Raw genomic sequence first — 26,307 nt, forward strand, 5'->3', positions numbered from 1 at the left:
GCCATAATGACATATTATGAGTATTTTTGAGATGGATAATCTGGGACCAGAAATTTTGCACTTTGTCAGGATCCCATAGCTAGGAGAGACATTGAATGCTTCAGATATAAAATTAGAATAATCCTGATCTATGAAAAAATCAGTGTATTATTTAGTTGGAACTAGGTTAAAATTATAGCATTAATCTTACAGAAAAATGTATTAAAAAGTTGTGAATGTCTCTATCAAGCATAGTTCCTAAGAGTGTTTTCTTTAAGCACATGTGTGTAGGAGGTGTTTCATGGTTCACACAACTGCTCTTCTCATTTCCCCTTCTATATTGGCAGACAGCTTGAAATACCTCATTACCAATGTGATTTTAACTCCCTTTTAAGTAATTTTGGCTTTGTTGTCTAGATGTCAAGTGATATATTTTTTTAAAGTTTAGTAGTTTTGTAAAAACATTTCTAAATGTTTATAATTATGGCATGATTTACCTGAGTACATAATATTCATTATAAATGTATAGATTTGAATATTTTTTAATTAAAGAAGCTAATTTTAATTATAGATGTCAGTATTTGTTGTTTTCCATCATTGCTTCAGTTTGCTTCAGTCTCGCCCCCATTGTTGGATTTTCTGGGGCTATCTCCTGTATTCTTTGTTTTCCCCCAAATCTATTTAATCTCTATTTACTTGTGTTAGTTTCCATTTAGTTTTCTTTCCCATAATCAGTATTTTCTTTTTTTCTAAATCTTGTTACATACATCTTCTTTATCCACTCATTCTTCAGTGGACACTTAGGTTGCTTCCTTGTCTTGACTATTGTAAATAGTGCTGCTATGGACAGATTTAGAGTTTTCTTCTGATATATGCCCAGGAATTGGATTGCTGGATCACATGGTAAGTCTATTTTTAGGTTTTTTTTAAAGGAATCTCCATACTATTCTACATCATGGCTGCACCAATTTACATTCCTGCCAACAGTGTAGGAGGGTTCATTTTTCTCCACACCCTTGCCAGCGTTTATGATTTGTGGACTTTTTAATGATAGCCATTCTGACTGGTGTGAGGTGATACCTCGTTGCAGTTTTGATTTGCATTTCTCTAATAATTATCAATACTGAGCATTGTTTCCTGTGCCTTTTGGCCACCTGTGTGTTTTCTTTGGGGAAACGTCTGTTTAGGCCTTCTGCTCATTTTTGTATTACACTTTTATTTTTTTCATATTAAGCTGTATGAGCTGTTTGTATATTTTGGAAATTAATCCCTTGTCAGTCACATCATTTGCAAATATTTTCTCCCATTCAATAGATTGTCTTCTTGCTTTGTTTGTAGTTAATTTTGAGATGCAAAAGCTTTTACATTTAATCAGGTCCCATTTGCTTATTTTTGCTTTTATTTCCAGTTACTCTAGGAGATGGATCTAAAAAAATATTACTGTGATTTATGTCAAAGAGTGTTTGCCTATGTTTTCTTCTAGGAGTTTTAGAGTACCCAACCTTACATTTAGGTCTTTAATCCATTTTGAGTTTATTTTTGTATATGGTATTAGCAAATGTTCTAATTTCAGTCTTTTACATGTAGCTATCCAATTTTCCTAGCACCACTTATTGAAGAGACTGTCTATTCTCCATCATCTATACTTGCCTTTTTTGTCATAAATTAATTAACCATAAAAGGATAGGTCTATATCTGGGCTTTCTATCCTGTTTCATTGATTGATGTGTCTGTTTTTGTGCAAGTGCCATACTGTTTTGATTACTGCAGCTTTGTAGTATAGTCTGAAGTCAAGGAGCATGATTCCTCCAGCTCTGTTCTCCTTTCTCAAGATTGTTTTGGCTATTTGGGGTCTTTGTGTGGTTTTATTTATTCTTAATGAATATTTTGTTTTTACTACAAAGTATAGAAATATAAGTTTTATGTAATTTTTCTAAATATAGCAATTATAAAAATGTTTCTTCCAGGAAGATTTGCACTGAACATTGCACTAAAGATCTTAAACTTCTGAGTGAGTTAATCAGCCAAGCAAACAGACAACACTGTTTAGAAGTACATTAAGTTACAAAAATTACATGATTTTCACTGTTTCTTGTAATGGCAGTTTCTGTGTTAAACAAGATATTATAGCTATCAAGCCAATAAATGGAGACTTGTTTGGAATAGGTTTGAGAACCATTAGGACTAGATGATTCCAGAGGTAACTCTGAAATTTTCTAAAGAAAATGCCAGAGTTATAATTTGAAATCCTTTCCCAAAAAGCAATTTAAATCATAACTACTGTAAGAATTCTATGGATGAGGCTGTTTGTATATTTTTAAGCAAATATTTCAGAACAACTCTTTATTACTTTAAAAGCAATATAAACATGGTATGTAATTTGAAAATACAGTTTTTATTATAAAGAAATAACATATTTTCACCATTCTGAATTTCCAACTAACACTATCTTCCTAGAGCTCACTGTGTAAATACATAATTTAATTTTATGATGTAATATAATTTTTAATCAAATGAGATCATTCTATATGTACAATGGAGTCACCTGATTTTATGAATGAATAATATTTAGGTTTTCCCAGCAATATATTTTCCATTTAGGTAATTTACAATTATTATTCAAATGTTCCCACATATCAAAAACATGTCTTTTCTGTGAATTAGGGTACAAATCATATCTTATTTTATCTGTTCTTCTTTCCTTTATATCTTTCATTCCTGTTTATTCTCTTTAAACTTTCACTGACTGTGGAAGAGAATGGGCAGTTGTCAGCTTTTTTGCCTGGTCTCTCCCTTATGTTATCATTGAACCTTTATCCTCTTCCCTACATATCATTTAAACAGGAAGACTACTCTAGAGCTTTCACAGGGTCGGATTGAACACATTTGACTAGAACACACTATATGTGATGTTATGTATTACATATTGCATCACTTCATGGATAGAGTTGCCAGACAAAATACAAGACTCCTTACCAGGGAATGGAAAATGATGATACTAAAAATTATGTTATCTGAAATTCGAATTTAACTGAGTGCTACAAAATTTTACTTGCTAAATCAGGCAACCTTATTCAGAAGATATATAAGTGCTTCTTAAATTAACTACTAGAGTGATAACAGTCTGATCCTTGTATTGTGTAGTTAAATTTGTTTATTTTCCTTGTTACAAGTTGTGAGGTTACTTTGATGCTATGTAAATTTATACTCCCATCAACCATTTATGTGCTTTTCAATATCTAGGTGACTTGACCTGGCTTAGGTAATAACATATCTAGCCACTGTGTTGCAAAATCCTTTAAATTGACAAAAAGGGCTAGAACCCAGAGAGCTACCAAGACATAGTAACTCTGGGTCCACCCACAAGTGGCGATTTGTGACCTGATTCGGGATATAATTTGAAGATTAGACTCCATGGGAACTCCTGGAGGTGAGGTTCAAGATAAAGAAATAATTCAAAAACTTCCCCAAGATTTTAGCCATAATTTTAATATTTTTAAAGACTTGGTTTCCTAGATGACTCTGTTAATAATTGAACTGTTCTTTCTGCTTAGTTGTTTTTGTTTGTTTAATTATCATGACAGATTTATGGATTTTCATGATTCAATGTGTTTCAATGTAAAACAATTATTTTTACACTTTTTTGCATTTAATTTGATAGTATTTTCTTGAGGATTTTTTGCATCTGTGTTCATGAGCGATATTGATGTGTAGTTTTCTTTTTGTGTGTGTATGTGTAATGTCTTGAATTGGTTTTTGGTATTAGGGTAACGCTAGTCGCATGAATGAGTTAGGAAGTATTCCTTCTGCTTCTATCCCCTGAAAGAGCTAGAGACTTGGTATAATTTCTTCCTAAATGTTTGAAGAATTCACCAGTAGACTCATCTGGGTCTGGTGCTTTATGTTTTGGAAAATTATGAATTACAGATGTAATTCCTTTAATAAATTTAGGCATATTCAGATCATCCATTTCTTCTTGTATATGTTTTGACAGATTGTATCTTTTAAAGAATTGGTCAGCTTCATCTAGATTATCAAATTTGTGGGCATAAAGTTGTTCATAGCTTCTTTACTATAATTTTAACATTCATAGGATCTGTAGTTATGTCCCCTCTTTCATTTCTGGTATTAGTAATTTGTGTCCTCTCTCTCTTATTTCCCTTGTTTGCCTGGTGAGGGGTTTACTGGTTCTACTTATCTTTTCAAAGAAGCAGCTTTTGGTTTTGTTGGTTTTGTCTATGGATTTCCTGTTTCCAGTGGCACTGATTTCTGCTCTAATTCTTATAATTCCTTTTCTTCTGTTTAATTTAGATTTAATTTGCTCTTTTATTTCTAGTTTCCAAAGGTAGAAAATTTGATTATTGATTTTAGATCTTTGTAATATATGCTTTCAATGGTGTGCATTTCTCTAAGGACTGTTTTTCCTGCATCTCACAAATTATGACGGTGTTCACATTTTAAGTAACCAAAATATATACTGGTTCCTTGACCATATCTTGGTTGATTTTCAGATTTTACAAGTAGAATTTAGAACTTTAAACTTTTAGTTTGAGTAATATGAAGAAGTAAACTTCCCTGTAAAATGAAGGGCATTCAAACTGTAATCTTTTGATCTAATGTGAATAAAGGAATTCAAGAGATTTCTCTTAATGTAGAAGAAGGAAGTGGAGCAGGAAAAAAGGATCTCATGAGGTAGTGAGGCCAACCCTTTTAACAGAAGAGTTAACAATCTTGAATAGATATCAAGCACAAAGAGCTACAATCTGGGGTCAAAACAAAGATTTCTACCTTGTGATTTTTGCCTAGTCATTCCTTACAGAAACAGCTGATTACGAGCTCTGTTTCATTGAATTTCTCCTCTGTCTCTGGAACTTTTAATTTTACTTTTTAAAAAATGTTTTCCAGCTGTACTTTTGTTGGAAAGTGCCACTTCCCACACAATAAAGTTTTCCTAACTGCAACTGGAATGGTACACTGTTGAATAGAGTCACTAAGTAAGCCCTGGGAACAATCTTGAGTGACTTTAGACAGTTCTTAATGACCTGATAACATTATGAGATGACTTAATGACCATTCCAGTTGAGGACACTCACCAAGGCTGAACATTTTATCTGGCTCTTGCCATGAAGGTTTTACTGAAAACCAAACGACTCTTACAGGTTTAGACTAGAAGTGTGTCAAGTGTAAATGTTGTAACTCTTAAAGGCTGTCATTTAGAGTTGTTTATGCTTTATGTGAGTTTAATCTACCACTGTTTTTTACATCTCTCAAAATTATAGTGGTAGTCTAAAATCCCCAAGATGGAAGTAACACCCCTACCAGACTGGCTTTCAAGTTGATTAAACCAGATTGTGTATACTTCTTGATATGATTTAAAAATGCTCTGCATTTTTTAATAGAATGCCCCTAGATGTGCTTAATAATTAGTCCAAGTTATTTAGAGGTCATTTCCTTTTTATGCAACTGTATCACAACTACACAAAATACAATAACCACCTCAAGAAAATTTCTGGTTTAATTAAATTAGGTTTCTAATTTAATTAGATTTATAATTTCTGAAGACTTTGAACTTCATATTTCAATCTGATTATTAATCTGGTAATTGTAAGGAGGTGAGGAGTCAAGGTACAGAGAGGGTGTAAATTCAGGAGAAAGGGGACACAATTTTTGATGAACCAAAGACAGGAATTGAAGAATTCTGGACACAGTGATAACAACCATGACTAGATTCATTCATTTATTTATTCATTCACTTTTCCAGCAATTATTTATCAGTGTCTATTATGTGCCTGCCACTGTTCCAGGAACAGACCAAAACAGATAAGGTGCATGAAGTTTGTGTCATTGGAAGACAATGTGCCCCTTTGTAAAGTAATTAAATATGCATTTTCTAAAGATATGCCCATCAAAAGTAAAGGTCAAAGATTTTACCATGTTATTAGCTATCCAAACATTTTTTCTGCAAACAATCAACAGTCTTTGACATAAGGTTAAAGTTTCAACACAATCAGTATTAATTTTTCCAAAATCATTTTCCTTTTCTTATCTCAATCTTCACTTACCAAATTGATGTGCACAGAGCCAGAGTTTGTTGTAGAACCCTGCCTGTCTGAAAACATACATGATAAACTATATGAATTAGTCATTAATTTAACAAATTTTATTGATCATCTATTGTGCAGTAGGCATTAGGGATACAGCACCAAACAAAACAAAAGTCCTTGCCTCCTGCAGTATACAATCTAGGGAGGCAAAGGGATAACATGCTAATGCACACATACTTATCTGGTGGTGGAAAGTGCTGTGAAGGAAAAGAAAGCAGGGCATGGGAAATTGACAAGCCTGAGGGAAGGGGGTGGTTAATTTACACAGAACAGCGCAGGGAAGTGCTTTCTTGTCAGGTGACATTTGAGCAGAAATTTGAATACTGGAAGTTCTTCAGCTGTGCTTAGATCTGGACAGAGAATATTCCAGGCTGAAGAAAAAGTAGGTTCATTAGCTATGAAGTAGAAGCCAATCCGCAAATCTGGTGAACAACAGAAAGACAACAAAGAGAGCAAGAGGACTGAATCATTAACTGTCTAAAATATAATTTTACACGTAACGTGGATATGCTATGAAGCAAAAGGCAGAATTTGCATGAAGACTTAAAAGAGAGCACATCAAATATTGGCCACTTTTGGAGTTTCATAGTGCGTCATGTCCCTGTACCACTTGGTGGGTAATTTTCCAGGAGTAACTTCGACATCACATCAATCAGCTGTGTTTGTGTGTGTGTGTGTGTGTGTGTCCGCGTGCTTGATTTACGTCACCTCCATGGAAAAGAAGCATAAACAACAGATCTGTATCTTGTTTTCAAGTCATGACCCCAAGCTTCGCTTTACAGACTTAGTTGTGCACCTCTATGTCTGGTGGGTTCTGAGTCTGTTCGTTGTTCTGGGTTTAAATTTCTCAGTATTCTTATCATCACTCGGGACCAAAATGTTCTCTCTCATATCAGATTTTCATTTGCATTTATAATCTGTATTTGTCCTAGAACATCTTGGAATGATTATTCTTTTACTCAGTGTTTTCTCTTTGGCTCATCCTTAGCCTCTACCTTCAAATTCTGGGTTGAATACCAAAAAATTTGAAGATCAGGTGACATATTTCATTTCATCAGGTAAATGAATTTAACTCACACATACTGAATACACTTTTATAATTTCAATTTAGTATATGGTCAACACAATGAAATTCACTAATTTTGTAAATTATGCAGTCATTTACAAAATTATAAAGGTAAACTATTCAAGATTTTAAATCTTTTAAACCATTAATTATTTGTAGTGCTTCAAGAGTCAAAATAGCTTGCTTAGTGCCAATTTACTCTTAAGACTAATTACAAAATTATTATTTCCCTATAACTCCCTCCCCTAAAGTTGTATATTTATATATTTTTTTGTAATAAATGGAAGCGAGATGTTGATACTTGAAATCTGGGAATATTTATATCTTCATTTTCCTCACTCCCTATAGCTTATCAAATACCAAATATATCTTAAATTCTACTACTAAGTATGTTCTTAAAAGAAATCTCTCAGAAACATTTATTTTTGTTAACATTAGTGAAATGTTATCAATCGATTAAATCATTGTAATAGGCCACCAGTATAGTCCAAATAACTCTAATATGATTTCTTGACAGGACTCTTATAATATGCCCCACTGTTGACACTCATTCATCATTCTGCACCAAAGTCATTATTAAAATTGCACATTTTGACATGCTACTTTCCTACATGAACTAGTTTATAGAATTCTTTTGCATTTAGGCTGAAGTTCAGACAATGTATCCTAAAAGCCCCTGCATGTACTAATTTCTGTAAATATTCCACTTGTGCTTTTTATCATTTCTCCCTGTTTTTCTGCTCTGTAGTCATCCTTCCTCTTGGTTGACCTTACTTCTAATTACTTGTCCCTTTGTTTTCCTTAAGTACATTGTAACCCCTTTTCAAGCAAGATAAATTGTCTTAGTGTGGGTCATCATTGCATCATGACAAGGACATGCTAGCACTGTATACAATAGCCAAGACATGGAAACAACCTAAATTTCCTTTGACAGATGACTGGATAAAGAAAATGTGGTGTATTTATACAATGGAATACTACTCAGCCATAAAAACTACAAAATAATACCATTTGTAGCAACACGGATGGACCTGGAGATCATCATTCTAAATGAAGAAGCCAGAAAAAGAAAGAAAAATACCCTATGATATCACTCATATGTGGAATCTAAAAAAAAAAAGAATTAAGAAGACACTAGTGAATTCATCTACTAAACAGAAACAAACTTAGATATAGTAAATAATCTTATGGTTACCAAGGGGAAAGGGGTGGAAAGGGATAAATTTGGGAGTTTGAGAGTTGCAAATATTAACTACTAAATATAAAAAGAGATTAAAAATAACTTTCTTCTGTATAGCACTGTATATTCAATATCTTGTAAAAATCTTTAATGAAAAAGAATTTGAAAAGGAATGTACATGTGCATATGTATGACTGGGACATTATGCTATACAGCAGAAACTGATCAATAAAAATAAACAAACAAATATGAATGAATAAAAATTTTTAAAAATAAGCCTGAATTCAAACTCAGGGAAGGTAATTCCTTGGGACATTAGTCCACCATCTTCTTAGTCTGCTGGCTTTCTGAATAAAATCACTATTCTTTGCCCCCATCGAAAAGAAAAAAAAAAGGACATGCTAATTGCTAAGCATACAGTAATTAGTCCTGCAATGAAATTTTGTTGATAGATGATTGAAATGAGGGATTAATTAATAATTCAGACTATGAAGAATATCTATACAAAGCACACACATTAAAATACAAATAGTTTAACACTTTGATATTCATTTTTAAAAATAATACAAATATATTAATTGCCCAGGATGTGCCAGTGGCACTAGAGATAAGAGGGAGAGAACAGTATGACACAGAATCTGGCTGCATGGATCTGGGGCCCACACAAGGCCATTTCGTCCATCTGCTCTTTTCCATCTTGGCTTCTTTCCCAGGCAGCTCTTCTGCTCCAGCTGACCCCCTGGCAGCTCAGGTATAACTGTCGTAGTTTTCAGCCCTAGCACTCATAAAATTTCCAGAAAGCATCCTAATGGGATTGACTTGGGTCCTTCTTCCATCCCTGTAACAATCTTGGTGGAGACTGGAGGATGCAATTATGATGACTAGGCATTTTGGGGACACACGCTTCTCCCATGGAGTTGGGTGCAGCCTCACACAAACCACATAAACTGAGGCTAAGGCTAATTGACAGATGATTCCTGGTGGAATTCTGGGGTAATGTCACCCAAAGAACTGGGAATGAATAAATGCAGAAACACCACATTGTCTAATAAAGTGTAACTAGGCAGACAGTGTCAAGGGGAGTTTCACACGGAGGAAACAGCATATGCTAATGTTCTTGTAACTGGAGCAAATTGGGAAAGTCCTAAGGAATGAATAAAGGCCAGTAAAATTGATGCAGAGCGAGAGATAGAGCACATCACAGTACAAGATAACCTGGAATCAAGGAGGGCTCAAATTGTGTAAAGATTTGTAGCTCATGTGAAGGAGACTTAGGAAGTAACTGAAGAATTTTCAGAAGGTTGTGTGGCATATTCATCATGTATTGGGTATTTTGTTAATTGGCGTATTTCATAAGTCAAATTAGGTAACTATATTTAGAAAAGAAATGTGTTAACTTTTAGAAATAAATCCACTTCATCTTTAGAAAACTATTGACAAAAAGTAGTGCTCCTATTAATAGTAGTTCTAAATTACTATGCAATCAATTTTAAATATAGTTATCAGTGCAATGCTCTTATATATAATTAAAGATAATAGGATGTGATTATATGTTTGTAGTATTGATTGTGTTCATTTTCCCCCAGGTTTCAAGAAAAATACCCATAAATGTATCCTTAGACTAAGAAAAATAATATGTGTTTTGCCAGATTATTGATTCTACAGTAAGAATTTGCACTCCTATAATATGCCATTTCTAGAAACTAATTTTGATTTTGATGGATTGTATTGTGCATAAGCCATTTAGAAGGAAGCTAGCAATAATCGATGTAAAAACAGCTGGAAAAAATGCTAAGAACCAAAGGAAAAATGTTTTTCAGAAAATAATGAAGATGCTTGATTTTTCTTTTCATGAGGAAATTCACATTGTAGAAACAATAAAAATGTTCCAGTTGATTTATCTGCTGGAAGTTGAAGCTTGGGGCTTCATTTATTTAATTATTCAACTGCAGAGCCAACACCATAGCTGCAATGTTTTCTTTAATGTAAGTTTTCTTGAGAAGGTAAATTATTCAGCTTTAACATAGGTAGCAAATAATATACCTTTCTAATTAATGTTTGTTCAGCTAAATTGTTTATTCTCCCAAATCTTAATAACAGTTTATAATCTGTGTAAAAATTTACAAGTAACCCAATGGGTAGTTGAAATCTGTAAACAACAGATGTTGCCCAGCATCCAGTCACATCATTAGCAGAAATTACAGGAATTAAAAAAAAAAAATCACCTTTATGCTTAAGTTTTTTTATGAGTAAAGGCTTTTATCTAATAACTCAAAATGAGGATTCTAATTTATCATATTATTTTTATCATCATAAGCTCCATAAATTATCTCATAAACATCTATTTCACAATATGAGTTTTAGATGGGACATAATCAAATAATTATGCTGATTGTGTATGTCTTCAAAATCACAGTTGCTTGTGTGAGCCTAATATGTAAAAGTCCTTCCTAGTCAATTTTCTGACTTTCAGAATCTGGAGGATATCTTTGGTTTATCCTCTGAGGTACTCATTAAGGCTTTGCATCTAATGTTTCTGGTCACACCATTTCTGGGCAAATATTGCATTGCACTTTTCTGCCCTCTTGGGCTTTAGTGGAGCCATGTGACTAATTCAGACCCACACATTGTGAACTGACCAGAGTGTTTCATCACCCGCTGGTGGGAGCCCCTTCAGCGTGCCCTGGTGTTCCTGGCCTGTAACAGGGAATGGTCAAGATGGTGGCTGCTGGTGCAGTGGGAGCGTCTGTGAGACAATGAACTCAGGTCTCCATCAAACTGTAAGGGAGACATGGTGTGAATGAGAATGAGAAATAGCCAAGCCTTTCTGTACTGAAGCAAGAATTAGTAATGAAAGAAGAGTGCAACCATGGGGAAAAACCTCAAACGTGCTGCCAGCTTCAGGGTCAGATGGAAGTGAGTAAAGGCAGGGTTATCAGAGGATGAGGGAAAGGCAATTGATACTAATCTGTAAGCGGTATTGACCTAAAACATAGAGACTGCCACATATGTCTCCAGCAAAGATGGGTTTATTTGGGATCAGCAGAGAATTTCATTTCATGGTCTGCAGCCGTGCTGTGCCACGAGCTAGCCCCAGCGGGCACACGAGGGAAGGAGGACGCTTTTATGGAGAGGAAAAAGAGTTGGGAGAACTGTGGTAATCAAAGTGTCCATGGCTTTTTACTGGTTGAGTCCTTGCCAGGAAACGAGTCTGTCTTCTTCCTGTTGGGCTCTGCTATTGTCACCAGCTGGAAAGCCTTCCCTGTTGGTCTCTGATTATATTTAATTGAGGTTTCTGTTCATTTGTTAGAGCAGGAATAATACATAATGGAGAAGTCCATGTCTTGAGGGACTTAGTGACTTGAAAAGAAAACTGATTCTTAACTCTAAGGAGCAAGCAGTAAAATTACAAATGAATGCTTTGTGTAACCAGGGCCAATTGAAGTTCAGTTTTGCAGCAAGGTGGGCTGTGGCTGAGGAGGGTAATGGAAAAGGAGAAGCCATAGCGCAGAGCCAAACAGCACAAAGAACAACCACATTTGGAGAGATTCAAGTACAATAACACAACCTCAATGGGGTGAAGTAGGTTTGAAAATTAAGAAATTTTCCATTTTTTCAAATACAATACAGTGCATATAATTTCCATTGCATAAAGCCATGGGGAAGAAGATTGAGACATCACCCTGTCCTCAAATACATATATAGCTCTATCCTGAGACCTCTGCACATTCCCACTAGGTCTGGTTTTTGCTGTTAAGCATTTTTAGTTTTCAGACTTCTGGGAGTTTTGGCATTAGGGCTAAGAGATGTGGACATAGAGTTCTCCTGAGCAAAGGAGTGACTAAGGCTTGAAAGCAGGAAGAGCCTGCAGTGAAAATGCAAAGCCCCAGATTTTTCAGGAATCCCAGCAGGTGCAAGAATAAACCAAGACCTTGATCTCTTGTAACACAGTATTTTCCTGAGCCCGGGGGAAACAAGGGAGGAGAAGCCTGAGGTGAGGATTGTAATTCCACAGTCCTCAGAGAGAGCTGGGCTTCTCTGTTAGAAAACAGTGCAGCTCCTTCCCTTGATGTAAACAATGGCCTTAGGAAATCCCATTGAGTGTTTGAAGCTCTCAAAATACTCTGGGCTGAATTTTTCACAATATCTGAGTGTGGGAGTGAATTCAGAGAAAAATAAGAACAATTGGGAGTGGAGATTTCTTCTGTAGTCCCCAAATGAATACTGGCAATTGACAAGGCTTGCACATCATCGTCCCACAGGATCTGAACTTCTAACACAGAAGGAAACTCTGCCTCTCAGTGGAATATCATCATGTTGCACAGAACTCCCAGGATGCATTGAGCTGAGAGTAGGCAAAATGCCAACTTGCTTAAGGAAAATCAATGAATCAGGGAAGGAAAGATAAAATACAAAGCAGACTAGGAAGAGCCAAGTGACTTGGAAATTCCTGAGCAGACAGGAATTAGAACCAGCACCCAACAAGTCCTTAAATCAAAAGGGCACTTAAAGCTCAGACCATTGACATACACTCTGCAATTCAAGTCACTAGGTTTCCGATTGTAAAATAAATCAATATACTGAAAGCATGGTAACTGAGCAAAATATATTGAAATGCAATACAGTTAAAACAAATAGGTCAAATTATCAAAAGTAAAACCAAGAAAAAAAAAAAAGGGAATTAATGAGAGGTAAGATGAATTCCACAAGGAAAAAAAAGGAACAGATGATACCGGGGAAGGCATAGAAGGAAAAATAATCCCTGACAGATTTAAGGGTCCATTTTGGGTAAGATTACTAATTTACCTAAATATTGATGAAAATTGGAAGACAGTTAGACCTATCCTGGAAACGTTTTGTGTTATTTTGGGTAAAGATTAGGCCAGCAAATCTCAAATATATTGGTTTTGGCAAAGTAAGGATTTAGATTTCAGGAACCCTTTACATTCTTACATACCATTAATGATCGAGAAAGGTTTTTGTTTATGCTCTTTACATCTATTAATATGTACTGTATTGGAAATAAAATGAAGAATTAAAAAAATAATATATTTATTAATTTATTTAAAATACAATGATACATTTGGTACCTGTTGCCATAAAAACATATTTTAAAGACAAAAATGTATGTTTCTCCAAACGAACAAGTTAATGAGAAAAGTGATGTTATCTCATAGTTTTGCAAATTTCTTTAATGTCTGGTTTATTAAAGGACAGCTGAGTTCACGTCTGCTTCTGCATTCAGTCTGTTGTGACATATTATTTGAAACACATGAAAAAAATTTGACTTCACATAGATATGAATTTGGAAAAGAGAAGGTGTTATAAACCTTTTCAGATAATTGTTGATATTCTTTTTTTGTCACTGCACCAAAATTTGACGAGTGACATTTCTCAAAGACTAGTTGTTGTGCAGAATCTAAGCCGATGTCAATAAACTTTTCATACTCTATTACGTTAAAATCCTCTGGTCCCTTTTGCACTTTGACTAGATCTTTTATCCATGCACGGATCTATAACATCATGCATTGATCATATGGAAAACACTGCCTAACTATGATTCTTCCAATTAGTCACCCATTTTATGCAACATCAAAATGCGCACACACACACACACACACAAATCTGTTTATTTTTAGAAATGCCTTTGAGGATTTTGAAGCTGCCTGATCTCACAGGGGACACAAGTTTTCCAAAATTCTCATTTTCCCTGCAAGCTCAAATTTTTATCATCATCATTAAATCCTGTCAAGTGTTTTCTTTTTGCCAAATATTCATGTTTGAATAACCGTCGTTCGTCTTTCAGTCACTCTTGCATGTAAAACGGTGTTCCATGAAATAAGCAGCTGGTTCAGCTGCCAGCTCACACAAGCAGTGAGTGTTTTTTGCTGTGGGTCACTATTATATCAGTACATAGTAGAAATGTTTCATGCACAGTTCCTACGTTCTCATGCAGAATATTAAAAAGGTATTCATAAGGGTCAAATTTTGATAGCATTAAGAATTACTAATGTTTCCTCAAGGACATTCTTGAGTGAAACTGGTCTTCTTTTTCCTTGTGAGTGCATGGCAGTGCACCACAAAACGGCAACTTGTACCGTTTGGTGCCAATGTTGTTAACACAATTAAACACACACTGTTCAAGACAAGCAACATCTTGGTGTTCTTTTGAAATTGGTTTGGCCTCAGCAACACTCTGAAAGTGTCTTTGGGACCCTCAGTGGTTCACCAGCCACACTCTGGGAGCCACCCAGAAGAAGGCATCCCATCCCTCCCCCATCCCAAAGCAAAGCAGAGGAGTTACATCACAGAAGTGTGTTCTTTTCTCACATACCAACCTGACTAATGCCGTCGGGAAGGGGACTTCTGCTTCCCGAAGTAAATCAGAAAGTTAGTTCCTGCCGTATTGTGGTTAAACCACCCTCAAGGAAGTTGTCTCCATCAGCATGGCAGCCACCCTATCCCCGTTACAGCTCATGGGGAAAGGAAGGAAAAAATCATGGGCAAGTGACTTTCTTTGTGAACGTGCAAAATATGTAAAATGCACAGCTTTTCAGCTAGATTCCAGTGACAGCAACTTGGTTCCACTCAACTACTATAAGAGCTAGAAAATTAGATGCCAGCTGAGCAGGGATTATGCCCAGGAAAAAAAGGATGGGTTTTTTTGGGGGGGCTGGGGGGAAGGTAATCAGAACAAAGGCTGGATTTTGACTGTGTGTGTGTGTGTGTACGTGTGTCTGTGTGTGTGTTGGTGGAGTAGTGAGGGGACAGAGCAGCAATCTCTCATATTTTTTGAATTTTGAGTGTTTTTTAAAAATCAGACAGTTCCTAATAGATAGAACAATTTCTTTATTTTTAAAGAAATATATTCAAAGTGGTAGTTTAAAAATTAGTTTAGTAGATCACTTGGCAGAAAGAACCATAGAGTCTTATTGGCAAATAACTTATCATTTACTTGTTAACTGAAAAAAAAAAAAAAACACCAAAACTAGGGACTCTGAGTTTGTTACCTCATCTAAGAAAAATATTTCAGAAGATGCTCTAAACAATACAATATGTGACTCAAAATTGGTACTTTGAGAGGAGAGACAAAGAAAGGAGAAGAAAAGGTAGTGACTGATGACATTTTATACGTAATTAATGAAATGATAATGTCCCTGGGCTAAGCAATATTTGTAACATGGTATTCATATAGCAAAGGAAAAAGCAAAACTTAAACTGCCCTAAATAGCACATCATGTTAGACTAACTGGGTAGAGCAGGTGAGCTGGAGCAAGGGGAAATGAAAATGTTCTTTTAAGGTTAGGAGCTCTTAAAACAAAAGGTTATTTTGTGTGATGATAAAAGACAATTTGCTTAAAGGACATGTTTCTCATAAAACTGTAAGCATCAAAGCATTTAGCATTCCAAACATAAAGCCCAATCAATTAGGAATGTAGGAGAACTTGATAAAAATAGAATTATACTCAGGGAATGGAATGTGTCTTTTTCAGATTGGAAAGATCCAGCAGAAATAAAGAAATGAGAACATATGGAATTAAATACTGTGATAAATTCCACTCAAACATAAATATCTGATTTCTCATTCTATGAATATTGAATATATTTTATTAGTGTCCAGGAAACACTTACAAAATTGATCATGCACTGGACTGTAAGGGAAGTCAAAGTTTTTAAAAAGTACGTATTTCAAAGGCTACAGTCATTGCCACACATTTAATAAACAGAAATAAACTGCAAAAATATGATATACAAATATGCCCTGCTTTAATATAAGAAGCTTAGTCATAAATAATGTTTAAACTTCTGAATCCAAAAAGGAAATACTCTTGAAATTACAATCTTCAGTCAGCATAAGCAAAACTGATGGCAGCTCACTTGACAATATTTTAAACAACTTTGCATTCAAAATTGACTAAAAATAATGGGGGCAAATCTTCATCTTGTATTAGCAAGTTTTGCTACATAACAAATAAGTCTAAAAATCTTAGTAGCTTACAACATCTGAGATTTCTTTCTTGCTGATTTTAGAAGAGGGCTGCATTAGTTGTGGCTCTTCTCCAGGCTACTTGGACTGAGGTTGGGGACTAAGGTTGAGGTGTCATGGAGAGGGGCATTTTCGTGGACCTGGGAGAAGCAACAACCACACAACTGCATTTAAAGCATTTGCTTGCACATTTCCACTTAGATGTTACTGGACAAACAAATCACATGGCCAGGCCTGATAATGTGACTGGTGACATATACACCACTCATCCAGAGGTACTGAAATTCACTGGACAAGGGCAGGGGAATATCATCCTCTGATAGGCATAGGAAAGAAGAGAATGATTTCTGAAAAATAAAGTAGTATTCCATGTATTTTACATTCACTCAACATAGACCAGAATTAACTGGGGGAGGGTGCACAAAAAAATTAAAGCTAAAATTAAGATAAAGGAATACTATGTTATTGTTATGTTATGTTATTGTGTTATTGTGGTGTGAAAATATAAAGTTGTAATTTTTTTTTTCTATTTGAAAATTACAGACTGGATTGTATTTTGCATAATATGGGATGCTTGATTAAGCCAGACCCTTGGTGGAATTTACACCTGATGTGGCTGCTCTATTTTGAAAGGAAACAGCTGTTTTCCTAACGTTCCCGTGGTTTTATGAACACAATGTTTCCTTTATGAGACAAAGTGGATTCAAATGAGCTCCCTCAACTCCCTCCAGAAACAAATTTCTCAAATGTTTTGTAACTCACTATTGCTTGATAAATGTTATGTTGCAGATTATTCTAGGTGTTATGCCTGGGGCTCCTTAAGTGCTGCCATTTGCTTGTTTATTTTCTTCTCAGGCTAGGGAATTGCTTTATGAACTCCAAGTCATAAAGGAGAGCAACTGAGTGGGAAGAAAGACATTTGGTATAATGCCTCTCCGACTGGAAAGGAAATTGCATTTTACCTATTGCAGAGAGGTCACAAATTTTATTGGTAAACTGGCTAAAGTATACTTATTTAATAAGAGGCAGACCTCAAATAGAATAATTCTTTAATCCCAGGCCTCCAGCAAATGCTCAATAACATATTTTTCATACAATTTCCACATTTGGTAACCTTAAACTTTTATTATAACTTTGATGGATTGTTTCCTAGATTTGTTTTCAACCTTGCTATATGGACAAAATAGACATTTTTAAACAGAAATTCTTAAATGGGAAGTAGAGTTATTTATATTTGACATACGTTTCTAGAAGTGATTTACAAGAGAGCTAAAATGTATCAAGCCCAGTGTTAAAAGGAGAATGTTGTGAAGTGCGTGTGCACAGTACTTACGCTGGCAAGAATTCCAATTTAGCCTTTGTCTCAATTGTCTTAGGATGCATCCTCTATGTTTTAGAGAAGTTGCATGGAAAGTAGAGAAGGGTGAGTGAATTAAATTTGGAATTGTATAATATGATAGGCTGCAAGCATTTAAATCCACACTTCAAAATATAAGGAAATAACGTTATCTGAGAATCAAATTTTTTCTTATAGCAGTTACAGCCATCTTATTGCATATGAATTGCCTGTATATTATACATATGCTATAATTCTGTTTATAATCTACTCTAATTTTCTAAGATTATATGAAGACATAGGTGGAAAAATGATGCAGCAGGATATTGTGGATATGGAAGTATGTCAATAAATGAAGTGAGTACATATACCTAAAACTGAAAAAGTTAACAAATTTGAGGTGACTGTGCTTAGTTCTTAATAATTCCATGATCAATCATTAAAGTACAAAATCACTGAAGAGAATGCAAAGAAGAAGTATTTGAGAGAAAATAAACAGATGTTTTGAAGCTCTAAAACTCCAAAACAAAACAATGGTGTCGATACACTTCTTAATGAATCTTATGCCCTGGATCATATAAAGTTATTTGTCCTGTGAACATCTATAAAATGGAAGGTCACCTATATGACATTTCTCACATTATGCTTTCAACCCATGAGGTTCACATTGTTTGCATCATCCTTTATTTCAAAAACCACATCACAATTTTTTAGGAACTCACAAACCTGAGAAGTCAAGTGGACAGACTGTCTATCCTCACTACTCCTTGCATGCTTATTTCAGCTTGTAAAATTGCCAACGAATCTGGAAACGCTCAGATGAGAATTTACCTAACATCTGCTTCTGTGGAAATCCATCCCACAGCGTGTTTGCCCACCGTCTTGCGGATTCTAAGTGTTCTCTGCTGCTACAGCTGCTGTCCCCCTTCCCTGGCAAATTCACTCTCTCTTTCCCTCCAATGCTGAAGGAAGCATGTCCCTAACACACAGCTGTTGTGTGTAGCAGGTCTTGTTGAAGGTAGCAGGTCTTGTTGAAGGTTTGTGTTTACCCAGTGGTGGTTCCTCACAGAGTAGCGAAGGACACGTTCAAAATTGGAATTTATGTCTTAGCTATATATCTGCTGTTCCTTGACTCACGGAATTTCTCATGGGGGCTGGGATGTTCATTTCTCTGTTACTCTTCTGTACCAAACCCTCTTTCTCTACATTTCTCTTCTGTCTGGTTCAGTGCCTTAAAACTCTGCTCTTTTAAGTCCACTTTTGAGAAACACCAAATTCCTAGTAATTTCTTTGTTTAAGCTTCCTCACTTGTATGCTGCTTGAAGTCTGTTTTTATCAAAAAGCATTTGTTTTACTAATCATTGTTTTCTTTCCACAACTATCAATTAAAATAATCTATTTTTCTGTTATAATTGTTTATGGATTATAGTTTAATATATTTTAAAAATCAAATGTTACAGTCAATATGCATAAGATGCTTATTTACAGATGGAAAGCAATTTTAAATGCTCAAAAATCTCTTTAGGATAGCATTCATAAAAACATCAGTAGCAACACCTGTTAGCTGATGTTCATGACTATAAATTTAGGTAAAAAAAGATGTTTTGTATACTAATTTACTTAACTTATTATTTTTGTTAATATCAGCTGCAGTATTGATAATATCAGTGATGTTGAGTAAACAAAATTAAGTTCAATATACAACAAATTTTTGATGTTACATTTTTCATGGATCTCATTATCAATATCTACTGGCAAGATTTTTTTAAAAAATCTCTAAAAAGGCAAGCTGCCTTTCATTCACAAAAGCATAGACGTGCATAGCTGCCTGTCTTTTGGGGGGTGTTTTTGCTTGTTTATTTTTGATGGAAAGTACTTTTAATTGTCCTCCTCTTACCCCACGCCAAATATTCCTGGGAGGCTTTCCCATACCTCAAAATCTGTTTAAGTTCTCTGCATATTCAGGATATCATCCTTTTCAGTCTGGGACAAGCACAGTGTGGGGACAGGGGGTTAAACTGAAAGGGCCCACACTGGCTGAACGCCACATGCGTATGACGTATTTTAAAAGATCTTTATTATATTTTTTTTAATTGAAGTACAGTCAGTTACAATGTGTTATAAGGTCTCTAATTGATGGACTTCAGGGTGCAACTACCTCCAGTGGCATTTTTAAAATAGAATTTATTTTAGATTTACAGAAAAATTGAGAAAGTGATATAAAAAGTTCCTACATACCCCCTAGCCATTTTTGTCTATTTATTAGCATTTTCCATTAATGTGGTGCCTGTGTTACAATTAATGACCAATATTGATACATTCACATTATCCACAGACCATTCTTTATTCAAATTTCCACCTCCAGATGTACTTTGCACTTTATAAAATGCATTTGAATTTCCAAGAACTTAAACTGTTTAAAATTATAATAACGTCACTAAATTCTAAATAAGGAGTTACAAATACATATTTTTCCCTTTGAAGTAAATATATTTTAGCCATATGGATAGCTCTCCAAAATATCAGGTTATTATGTTAACTTGGCATCACCATTTTATCTTTAAATATAATTTAGAAATTAGCAAAAAAAAAAAAACTTTCAGAATCTGAAAGACAGAAAATATAAAAAGAGCATCTTGAGAACTGCTACTGAATTTATTTTTAATTCTTTCAAAAAGTTATTTTAAAGTGCTTCTATCGATCAAAAATAACCAGTGCAAAAATATTACATTATATAAAGATCCTGTTTTCTTCCTCTTAAAACCATTAGATAAAATATTTAGTCATACTTACTAAACATATTCAATCGTGAAAAAATATCTGTACTAGCTGATAAAAATGCATAAAATTTAAATTATTTTCTGAAATCACAACAGAGATTGCAATATGCTATGTACTGAATGTCTGTTTTCCTCCCAAATCCATTTATTTAAGCCCTAATCCTCAGTGTGATGGTTTGGAGGTGGGGCTTTGGGAGGTGATTAAGTCATGAGGGTGGAGCCCTCACGAATAGGATTAGTGCCCTCATAAGGGAAGACATGAGACAGATAATCTCTCCACCTTGTGAGGACACAGCAAGAAAGCATAGGTCTGCACACCAGCAGCTGGCCCTCACCAGGAAGAAGACCAGAAACTCTTTGATCCTGGACTTCCCAGCTTCCAGAACGGTCAGAAATAAGTGTCTGCAACATTGTAAAATGATTATAAATCAATAAAAAAATGTTAAAAAAAATAAGTGTCTGTTTAAGCTACCTAGTCTACAGTATCTGTTATAGCAACTGGCGCTGACTAAGACAGTAGGAAAAAAAATATCATTTCTGAAATAGTACTTTCTTCACTTATTCCTCCATTAGGTATGGAAATAATTTTGAAACAATTTGTTGTCACTGAAATTTGTTTACCATCAAGGGAGAAAGGCTGTATGTAGTCTTTTTAGAAGCATCTTTAAAAGCAAAATGGGCACACTGTTGTGATGTGCCGGGCAAGCTGCTTTTCTAAAGTAATTAGAGTTTCACTTTTTAAAACTTGCTGGTAAAGTGAATGTGATTAACTGGATATTATTAAACAGACATTAGACTACTGATCAGGAAAGCTATATTTCTTAATCCGTGGTTGAATATATTATAGTATAAAATTAATGATATGCTTGAACTGGCGGATTCCACTCTGCATTTATAATTTCCTTCATTAAAATGATTTAAAAACGAAAGCAAAGGCAATTTTTTCTTTTAACAAGAAGGCAACAAACTCCTGGATTGTTGTCAAAGATAAAGTCACGTCCAACTCTTGTAACCTAGGTAATTTTCTCACTGTTGGCAGACACTGATACCAGTTAATACTATAAGCTTTTTTCTAACATTATCATTTAAGACAATAATTTTTGGAAGAAACTGGAAATGTAGAAGACATAGTGGTGGAATCCTTTTTGCCCTTTGAAAAAGGTCACTTAAAAAGAATGTAACGTTCTGAAATGTAAATTGTGTAGGAAGTTCATCAACCATATTAACAGAAAGTTGGTTGGTAATGAATTTGAAAGTAAGTATCTTAAGAGATGTTTTTCCCCCTTATGCTCTTCTCATTTTAACTTGTTTTTTTCAGATTTTGTTTGTTTCTGGTTTTGTTTTGTCTTACTGTGAAAGTGCCAAAATGCATATGTGCAGGATAAACTCTAAACCACATGGTTATCACCCATCCTGAGGCAGCGTGGGGCTAGCGCCCCAAGAGGCTCTGTGTTATACACGTTCCTTTTCAGAAGTAACCATAATCCTTGCTTTCATGATATCCATTTCCTTGCTGTTCTTTAGAGTTTTGTTTACCCTGTTTTGGAACTTAAAACAAATTTAATAATACTATAGCTTTGTCTCTGCATCTTACTTCATTTGTTCAGATAGTTCTGAAAGACTTAGCTATGCGATTCTTGCAAAAGTTCTTTATTTCCAATGAGTGAATACTTTCATAATGTTTGAAAATACACACTTTAAGGTAAATATTCTGCTGTTATGTGTATATATATATATTATATATATATACATACACATTGGGAAACAGCTGTCTTGTGATTTCCTCTCTAGGAAGGAAAGAAAACATGACATAATCTTATCTTCATGTAACCATGTTGGTAATAGAAGTTCTGATACACAAATTATTTTGCTCAGTAATAAATCCCCACATAAGAGATATGTTTGGCCCCTAGTTTAGAATTGCTGGTGGTAAATGAACCTATTATCTGTGGATGTATAGGGCATGGTCCCTGAGAAAATTCTACATGAACTCTGTGAATATCCAGAGATTAAATGAAAATATTTCATCACTTAAAGTGCTTCCTTCTTGTGAGAAAACTGTCGCCCTCATTCAGGTAACTCATCTTCTTCCTCAACAATCAACATGTGTCTGATGAAGAAAATATCTGGGAATCTTGAACTCCCAATTTATCCCAGATATTAACTACTGTATATAAAATAGGCAAACAATGAGTTTTTACTATAGAGCACAGGGAACTATATTCTATATCTTGTAGTAACCTATAATGAGAAAGACTATGGAAACAAATATACGTATGTATATGTATGACTGAAACATTATATCATACACCAGAAATTGACACATCATTGTAAACTAACTATACTTCAATTAAAACAATAAAAATATTCAAAAATTTAATAAAGAAAATATCTGGGGAGCTATATGGGTTCTCTCTCAACTTCTCCAGGGCTTCTTGAGTGTGAGTATCCTAGAAATTATTTGTAACATGTGTCATCGGGTGATATCTTTGATCCGTGTGGGTCTGATTGTCACAATCACATTCTTTACATTAGCTCAAGGATAGGCACTGCTACTGAGCCTGCACATGTGTATGCCAGCTGCTGTGGAGTTAGCTGACAATGGTTCACGGCTGCACCTGCTCTGCTGAGTTGCCTCTGGCCAATGGGGGTCACTTTGCCTGGAGATACGTGGATGGAATGACATCCCGTACCACCCTAATGATTCTCTCACTCACCATATCCTCCTGAAATTCTCCTTCATATTCAGGCTTATAAATTCTCCTCTTTGTCTCCTTCTGCTCTCCCTCAAATTGCTAGGTAGAGTAAATTATCTTCTCTGACTTTGTCCTTTCCCCTTTCCCCCTTTAAGCCAGCTTCTCACGTCTGTTTCTCTGCATAAGGCTTACTCGTATTTTCTACAGCTGATTCAGGAGTAGTTCGTATTAATTGGGTAATTAATAGTAATTGGTAATTGCACTGAGAGTAATTGGAAATAATAATTGAGAATTATTTTGCCTTCTTTCTAAATGTAATGCTATTGTATATTTCATATTCATGTGTTTGGCTAATTTTTTGATCAATGTCCTCATGTTTTAATTACTTTGTAAGAAGGCTGCATAAAATAGACTTTAATTCTATGCTATAAATCTCCAAAATAGCCCCTTATTTTCTACCTACAGTGATCAATGTTTAACATTCTATGTTGCTTCCTTTTTCTTCTTTGTGTTTCTCACATGTGTAAGTGTACTGGAAGACGCTTGTGTAGGCATTTGAATTTACAGAGGAAGTGACCTTCAGTATCCTTGTGTTCCCTCATATTCCAGACCTTCCTTGCCGTCTGGCTGACCGTGGATTCATTCTTGTAAATGGAACGAGCAAACTAGCATATTCCACTTCCAGGTGCTTCACTGGAAGGAAAGTTCTCTGAAATGGTGAAACCACACAAAGAAAACAGCCCAGCAGGCAGGCCAGGAGAGCTTGCCATCCATCCGAGTGGCACCTGAGAGGGCACCCAGAAACCTTTCCCTGTGCTGGGACTCCAGCAGTGGACGTTTAAGCAAATACCTGCTCATTCAAACTACAGGTCAAATGGGAATTTTCACAGCCTTTGAGAGATGGCGATGATTATGAGAATTAAATGTATAGGTCCTCTTGATTCCCACCATATGATAAATGCATATGTGACCATAAATGTGTAACTGAGCAAGACCCTGTGTGTCTTTCCAGGGTCAGACCCCCTCTCCCATCTTCTCTGCTGCAGCTCCTCTCCGATAATAATACCTCATGTATATTTCCTGAGATTTTCAGATGCTAAAAACTACCACCAAAGGGAAAAAAAAGATTAACTACTGGATGATAGAGAGCAAGTGGCTCCCAGACCTTCTGGGGCCCAGAGGTTGATAGCGTTGACTGCACTGTTCCCTCTGTATCAACCAGTGAGAGGACTGTGCACGAGCTGATCATGTACCTGCAACCCTCCTCCCTCACCTGCCTTTAGATATGCTTTGCTGAAACCCTTTGGGGAGTTCAGAGGTTTTTTTTGGTCATGAGCCACCCTGTTCTCCTCGCTCGGCCCTGCAATAAACCTTTCTCTACTCCAAACTCTTATGTCTCAGTTTGGCCTCGTGGTGTGCTGGACACATGAACTTGCCTCTGGTAACAAGTCTGCAACACAGAGATGAATGACGGGATGTTTGTTTCAGCTCTACTTGTAGTGATATAATGGAAACAAAATGAATGTCTTTAAATTAATTGTTTAAGTACATTTGAATATATCTAAACTGTGGTATAGTCTGAAACCACTAAAATAATGGATTTCATTTTTAATGGCTTAATAGAAAAAATTATATTTTAGGAATTGAGAAAATGAAGGCACAGATAAAGAAATCACGTCATATAGCTATAGCTGCCTAAGTCACAATGTGTGTGCCTGACTATACGATCGCAGGTAAAGGGGACAGAAGATGCAAGTCAGATTGCTGAAACTGTTACCCCAAAAGGTAAAGACTCTGGTTCTCGTCATACCCCAAAGACAAGTTTACAGTCAGGAGACGGTGTGTTGTGTAGAGAAAGATTCTGAAAGATTTAGTTAAAAAAAGGAAAAGTACACCCCCAAGAACGGGAGGGGGGCTGGTCCAAGGGAGGAAAAGCAGTGGTTTCTGTCTCCCCTTCTCTTACACCCTCACCTAGAGGTGATCTCTTGATTGACTGACAGCTTTTGTCCCTGGAGGGCTTAGTCATGTTTGGCTCCTTTGCACGTGTCCTTACCCACAGTGTACAGAGAAAAACTCATTGCAGTGGGGGCGGGGGGGCTAAATCGCAATGTTAATTATATTGCATGAGCATAGGATCGTGTCTGGTTAAGTCCTTTCCGCTACCGCACAGTCATGGCTGTCAAGTTCCAACCGGTTTCTTGCTGGCACTCATTTAGAAGTAGAGTCCCTTTATGCTGGAGTTGGGCATAGCACCATCTTCCAGACCATCCTCCCTCTCCTCCATCTATCTGCCCGGTATCCTCCCTTATCTAACTACCCAACAAAACTCGGAGGAGAAAAAAGGAAAGGCTGAATCACAGAGGCAAAAAAGGGGACAGTGTTATGGCGATAAGTTTAAATTAGTGCCTAAATAAAAGATGGAAAGAAAGAATATGAGCGAGAGAGTGGGGGAGCAGGGAGGAAGGGATGAGGGAAGAGGGAAATATAAAATAACTGAACAATATATTTCTTGAAACAAAGCATTAAAAAACTAAACTCTTGAAGTGGTTCCATAAACTTGGTTTTGCATGCCTAGTTGAGGGACCCACAAGAGACTCCTCATACAGGAGAGGGAAACACACAGGTGTTTAATAAAGAGCATACAATACATTTTCAGGAGGTTCCTCTTATTTATCTTCGTGGCTTTTTCATCATTTCATGGAGGAAAGAATATGCTTCTAAAATCACTAATCTCAGACTTTCTCCTTGTACTGATAAATTTTCCTCCTCGAATAAAACAGATCAGATGATAAATATCTCTGAGTCCCCCCTCAGGCTGCACTAACAAAACACCATAGGTTAGGTAACTTATAAATAACGGAAATTCCTCACCATTCGGAAGCGTGGAAGTCAGCATGGTTAAGTCAGAGCCCTCCCCCCTTCTGTGTTGTGAACTTCCCACTGTATCCTCTCCGGGCAGAAGGAGGCCGGGGAGCTGTGTGTGGTCTCTTTTATAAGAACACTAATCTCACTCATGAGGGCTCCATGCACATAACTGAACTCCCAAGGACCTTACCTCCTAATACCAGCAAACCATTAGGATTTCAACATATGAATTTTGGGTGATACAAACATTTGGACCATAGTAAATGCTATTCAACAAAATATGCAACATCTGTTCTCTGCTTCTTGAGTGATGT

This window comes from Camelus bactrianus, chromosome 3 (assembly GCF_048773025.1).
Source record: "Camelus bactrianus isolate YW-2024 breed Bactrian camel chromosome 3, ASM4877302v1, whole genome shotgun sequence".
NCBI classification, from domain to species: Eukaryota; Metazoa; Chordata; class Mammalia; order Artiodactyla; family Camelidae; genus Camelus; species Camelus bactrianus.